This window comes from Lichenostomus cassidix, chromosome 27 (assembly GCF_008360975.1).
Source record: "Lichenostomus cassidix isolate B80296 chromosome 27, HeHo_3.0, whole genome shotgun sequence".
NCBI classification, from domain to species: Eukaryota; Metazoa; Chordata; class Aves; order Passeriformes; family Meliphagidae; genus Lichenostomus; species Lichenostomus cassidix.
In genome coordinates, this window is record NC_139507.1 from 5,426,296 (window position 1) to 5,432,880 (window position 6,585).

Here is a 6,585-nt window from a genome sequence, read left to right on the forward strand (position 1 = left end):
TCCCAGTGCTGATTTCAGTGATTTCAGTGATCCCAGTGCTGCTCTCCCCAATCCCAGTGCTGCTCTCCCCAATCCCAGTGCTGATTTCCCTGATCCCGGTGCTGATTTCAGTGATCCCAGTGCTGATTTCAGTGATCCCAGTGCTGATTTCCAATCCCAGTGCTGATTTCAGTGATCCCAGTGCTGATTTCAGTGATCCCAGTGCTGATTTCCTTTATCCCAGTGCTGATTTCAGTGATTTCAGTGATCCCAGTGCTGCTCTCCCCGATCCCAGTGCTGATTTCCCTGATCCCAGTGCTGCTTTCAGTGATCCCAGTGCTGATTTCCAATCCCAGTGCTGATTTCAGTGATCCCAGTGCTGATTTCCAATCCCAGTGCTGCTCTCCCCGATCCCAGTGCTGATTTCCCTGATCCCAGTGCTGATTTCCCTGATCCCAGTGCTGATTTCAGTGATTTCAGTGATCCCAGTGCTGATTTCCAATCCCAGTGCTGATTTCAGTGATCCCAGTGCTGATTTCCCTCATCCCAGTGCTGATTTCCAATCCCAGTGCTGCTCTCCCCGATCCCAGTGCTGCTCTCCCCGATCCCAGTGCCTCCTCACGGAGCAGGCTGTGAAACGAAGCACTCCCGGCAAGGCAGGATCCATTCCCATTAACCACTGCCCCATCCTGACTGGAAAAGTTCTCTCCTGCTCCTCCAGCTCCCTGCTTTTCTCCTGGAAGCCCCAAACCCACCCCAGCCCTTGACCTCGTGGGCATTACAGCCCCTGCTCTCGGTGCTCCCGGCGCTTCCCGGTGTGGATTCCCGGGAAGGGGCAGGCAGGGCTCTGGAGCAGGCAGGAGGGAGGGAGGTCACTCCTGCAGCAGCTGCTCCCCGTTCCCATCCTGTAGGATGTGCTCTCCTCTGTCCACTCCTCAATAAAAGCATGTTCCTGCTCCAGCCTGGGATTTGGCTTTTCGTGCAGCTCCTCTGGAATCCTTTTGGGATTGGGGCTGGAGGAGCCTTGGGGTTGAGTCTTTCCAAAATATCCTGCCCTGGACACTTCCAGGGCTTTAAACCATTCCATGAAGGAGATTTTCCTGATGTTCATCCTAAACCTCCCCTGGCAAAACTTGAGGCTGTTCTTGGGACAAGAAGAGTTTTCCCCACGTGGAGTTTTCCCCCTTTCCATGGAGAAATCATTCCCAATATCCACTCTAAACCTGAGACTGGTTTTTGGACAAGAAGAATTTTCCCCACATGGAGTTTTCCCCATTTCCATGGAGAAATCATTCCCAATATCCACCCCAAACCTGGCCCAACCTGAGGCTGTTTTTGGGACAAAGAAGAGTTTTCCCCACACTGAGGGAAAGGAATTTTCCCCACACTGCCCCCCGAAAGCTGCCGAAGGAGAATTCCCTGAGATCAACCTGAAATTCCAGGAGCTGCTCGGTGCTTCCTGGTTCTTCCCCCAGCCCAGCCCTGGAATTCCTGCTGCCCTCTGGGCTGGTTTGGGGCAGGATGTGGTGTGGTGTGGGGAGCAGGGCTGAAATTCCCACCAGGAAATCGGGAAGGAGGGAAGCAGGAAGGAGCAGCAGCTAAATCCATGCAGTGACTTCAGCTGTTCCTATTGTGCTCCTCGCTTTGATCCGTGGGGACAATCCACGGGCAGCTCCGCCCTGCTGCTGTCCCAAACCCATGGAAAGACCTGGAACAGCAGCCACGGGAAGAGCAGCTCTATTTTGGGCTCGTTCCCTGTAATTAGCGCTGCCTCTCCTGCCCTCCCCAGGCCCACGCCGCCCCGGAAGCTCCAGAGGTGCAGCAGGACGGGAAAGGGAAAGGAAAACATCCCCAGGAAACCCACGGAGCCCAGAGGCTCCAGGAGCTGCCAGGCTGGGCTGGAAATCCCTCAGTTTGGGGCTCTTTGGGATCACAGGTCATGGAATGGTTTGGGATGAAGAGATCTTCAATCCCATCTGTTCCCACCCCGTGCTTTCCTCTACCCCAGGTTGCTCCAAGCTCATCCTGGGATTTTTCCAGGGATGGAGCATCCAGATTTTCTCTGGGAATCCATTCTAGAATCCAGATTTTCTCTGGGAATCCATCCCAGCATCCAGATTTTCTCTGGGAATCCATCCCAGCATCCAAATTTTCTCTGGGAATCCATCCCAGCATCCACATTTTCTCTGGGAATGCATTCCAGCCCCTCTTCACCTCTGCTCTTCCCAGTTCTCCTGGAACATCCTTTCCCCACCCTGAGCAGGGAATTTGGAGCAGGAAGCTTCTCCCACCTCTGGAGCAGCTGGGAAGGAGCAGAACCTCAGCAAAACGGGGATTTTGGAATTCCAGCGAGTTCCTCGGGAGCCAAACTCCCCGGGGAGATGCCAGGGAGGGAAAAGCAGCTTCCCGAGGTTTTGCAGCAGGAGCTGGATGGCTGGGAAGGGCAGCAGAGGGTGCTGCTTCCCTGGGCAAAGCGCTGCCGGCAGCTCGGGGCTGCTGGGATTGGGAATTCAGCTCTGTTTGCTGGGAAAGAAACAGGGATCTTCGGGATGTGGGGAGGGACGGGGAGAGGCGTCATCCCCAGCTCCAGAGGGTGTTGGTGATGGAGCAGGGAATCAGGGAATCACCAGGGAATCATGGAATCACCAGGGAATCACGGAATCACCAGGGAATCATGGAATCACCTGGGAATCATGGAATCACCAGGGAATCACAGAATCCCCAGGGAATCATGGAATCCCCAGGGAATCATGGAATCCCCAGGGAATCAGAATCACCAGGGAATCATGGAATCCCCAGGGAATCATGGAATCACAGAATCACCAGGGAATCACAGAATCACCAGGGAATCATCGAATCCCAGCTGGGTTTGGGTTGGAAGGAGCTGGGAGCCCAGGGGATGATCCCTGTGCTTCCCTCCTGGCTCAGGATATTCCATGGTTATCCCATGGATATTCCTTGGATATCCCACGGGCTGTGTCCTCCTCATCCCCTTCCCCAAGGGATCCCGCCCTGCTCCCGGTCCAGAGGGAATTTCTCCTCAGCTCTGCCAGTGCTGGGCTTGGATTTGGGGTGGGAACGGTGTGGATAACACTCCCATGGTTTGGGTTAATCCCAAATCAGGGACTTTTTTCCCCACTTTGTTGTGTCTCCTGCTCTGCCAGTGAGGAGATCCCAAAAGCAGCCAGGCCAGCATTCCCAGCCAGGATCCCAATTCCCCAGATCCCAATAACCACCCCATGACTCCAGGATCTGTGGGGAAAAGCTCTGCACAGGGCTGGATCAGCTTTGGGGCAGAGCAGAGCCTGCCCTGGACTCTGGGATTCTGCAGGAGCTCTCCCTGTGGATCCGGCTGGAGCAGGAAGCTTTCCCGGTGATTCACCAGGAGCTGCTGCTCCCTGTGAGTCACTGCCGAGGGAATGGCACGGATGGTGGCTCTGGAGGTGCTCCAGCCCGACCAGATCCAAACCTGATGGCTCAGGGCGTTCCTGGTGGGACAGCTCGGGATCCTCACCCCAAACCCAGCAGGGGAGCTTTCTGCGAGAAGGGAGGGATGGGAATTCACAGGCTAAGGGCCTCGGGATGAGTTTTTTCCACGGAAAAAGCAAATCCCAGACCATCCCAGACCATCCCAGACCATCTCAGACCATCCCAGGCCATCCCAGACCATCCCAGGCCATCCCAGACCATCCCAGGCCATCCCAGGCCATCCCAGGCCAAGGGGTTTGGCTGCTCAGGTCTCTCACAGAGCTCTCTCCTTCCCCTGACATCCCCAGGAATTCCCTGCAGCCCCTCCAGGGATTTTGGGGCTCAGGACACCGAGGATCTGTCCCAAATGTCCCCCCTGGCCATTCCCCAGGAGCAGGGAGCCTGGAGCTGTCCCGGCAGGGCGCAGAGTTGGCTCCAAGCCCTTCCCGCTGCAATTTAGGGATATTTTTAGGTGTCCTTCCTCTCCCTATTCCGGGCCCGCGGCCCCCGCAGGATGAGCCGGGAAGGAGCTCCAGCCTGGCTTTGGGGAGAGAAAATCCAGAGGTTTGGGAGGAGGAGGAGGAGGAGGAGCTGTGGGCAGGGCTGGCAGTGAGCCCTGGGCCAGCAGTGACCGCAGCCATCCCAGTGCTCCCAGTGCTCCCAGTGCTGGGAGGTTTCTGGGGAGCTGGGCTGGGCCAGGCAGGGAGAACTGCGGGGTTTTGGGGAGCAAGGGGTGTTGGTCACCTCTGGGATCAATTCCCAGCTGGTTGTCCCTAAAGAACCCCTGAAGTCCCTGGGTTGGTGCTGGAGCTGCTGCTGGGGCTGCAGTTCCCAGAGCTGCTGCGAAAATGGGATTTCTCCTGGTTTAAAATCCTTTTCCAAACCCCTTTAATTTCATTTTTCTATCCACAAAACCGGGATTTTCCCATCGAACAAAACCTGGGATTCACTGCTGCCTGTAGGATTCACACTCATTCCAGCAGGAGAAGCTTTGGGAACCTCAGACCTGCAGGTGGAAAAGCAGTTTGGGGACGCTGGCTCTGGGCTGTGGAGCTGCCTCAGCATTCCCAACGGGAATTCCCAGCACGGATCCAAACCCCGGGAGTGCCCTGGGTGGATTGTGGATCCTGTGGGACACCCTGGAGCCTCCCGAGCTGCACTCCCACCCCATCCCCACCTCCCCCAGCCCCGCTGGCTCAGAGCTGCTCCGGAGCACAATTCCCAGCACAGCTGGTTCCAGTTACGGCTGTGGGACATGAAAGGAGCTCGGGGATAAATTTAGCAGGGCTGGGGGAGCAGGAGGAGCCTTTTATCCTCCTGCTGCTGCTCATCCCGAGCTCCAAACCCAGCCCGGGGCTCGGCAGCCGCTGGGAAACCACAATTCCTGCCGGGAGAGCCCTGCGGAGCCACTGCTGCCAGCGCTGGGCTGGGCAGGGGACAGGGACAGGATGGGGACAGGGGACAGGGACATGGAATGGGGACAGGGGATGGGGACAGGACAGGGACAGGGATACAGGGACATGGGATGGGGACATGGGATGGGGACAGGACGGGGACAGGGATACAGGGACAGGGACATGGGATGGGGACAGGGACAGGGATTGGGACAGGGACGGGATGGGGACAGGGACAGGGACAGGGGACAGGGACAGGGATACAGGGACAGGGACACATGACAGGGACACCACCAGCACAGCCCGGGGTCTGGCACTGTGGCCTTTAAGCTGCCCCAGTTCCCCCAATTCCCCCAAACCTCCCAGTTCCACAGCCTGGGGTGGGAATTGGGAATTTTCACTGGATTTTAACAGATCGATGGAATCAATCCCCCTGCAGAGAAGGGCTTGTAGTGAGATCTGACATAGAAATGGTATGTAAATGAGATTTGAGATATAAATTATCTGTAGATGAGATCTGAGATCAATGATAACTGATCAGTTCTATCAGATATAATCAATCAGATATATCTGAGGTACCAAGGCCAGGCTGGAGCAATCTGGGACGGTGGAAGATCCATGGCAAGGGATGAGATTTAAGGTCCAACCCAAACCATTCCATGATTCCATGGAGGCAACCCCTGGAACTGTCCCTGACCCCCCTCTGTCCCCTCACGGTTTGGTTGTGTTTTGGGAGGTTCAGGCAGCACAATTCCCTGGATTTCCACCCAAACCCGCCGGCATTCCCCTCGGGAAGGCTCATCCTGCTCCTGCCGCAGATCCCGAGGAGGAGGAAGCTGTCAGGGCAGGGAAAGGCTGCTGGCTGGGAGCTCTGCTCCTCCCGCCAGGGGGAATTGGGATGGATTCACTCCAGGTTTGTGTTGGCTGGGAAGGGCCTTAGCCTCTGGTCCTGAGCTCTGCAGCCCTGGGGATGGCAGGAGCTCCATCCCAGCTCAATCCCATCCCAGTTCCATCCCAGCTCCATCCCATCCTCATCCCAGCTCCATCCCAGCTCCATCCCAGCTCCATCCCAGCTCCACCTCATCCCAGCTCCATCCCAGCTCAATCCCATCCCAGCTCCATCCCAGCTCCATCCCATCCCAGCTCCATTCCATCCTCATCCCAGCTCCATCCCAGCTCCATCTCCATCTATCTCCATCTCCATCTCCATCTCCATCTCCATCCCCATCTCCATCCCATCCCATCCCATCCCATCCCATCCCCATCCCATCCCATCCCATCCCATCTCCATCTCCATCTCCATCCCCATCTCAGCTTGATCTCCATCCCATCTCCATCCCCAGTTCCATTCCCATCTCCATCCCATCTCCATCCCATCTCCCTCCCATCCCATCCCATCCCATCCCATCCCATCCCATCCCATCCCATCCCATCCCACCCCATCCCCGCCAGGCGCTGGCAGGCGGCAGCCGCAGGATCCGGGGTGTGGCGGACGAGGCACAGTTTGTTCGCCCGCAGTTTGTTTGGATCGCGCTCTGCGGTTTCCCAGAGGTGCCTGCAGGTCTGCGGGAGCGGCTGTGGGGTCGCTCGGAGCTCTGCTTTGGGATGCAGGAGCTTCCCAAATCCCCGAGTTAACCCTGTGCCCACCAGGGCCTCGCTCAGGAGCAGGAGACTCTTCCCTTCCCCAGGATTGTGAAATCCCCCAGGGAAGCACCGCGGAAGCGTCGGGCTGTGCCGAGCTGGA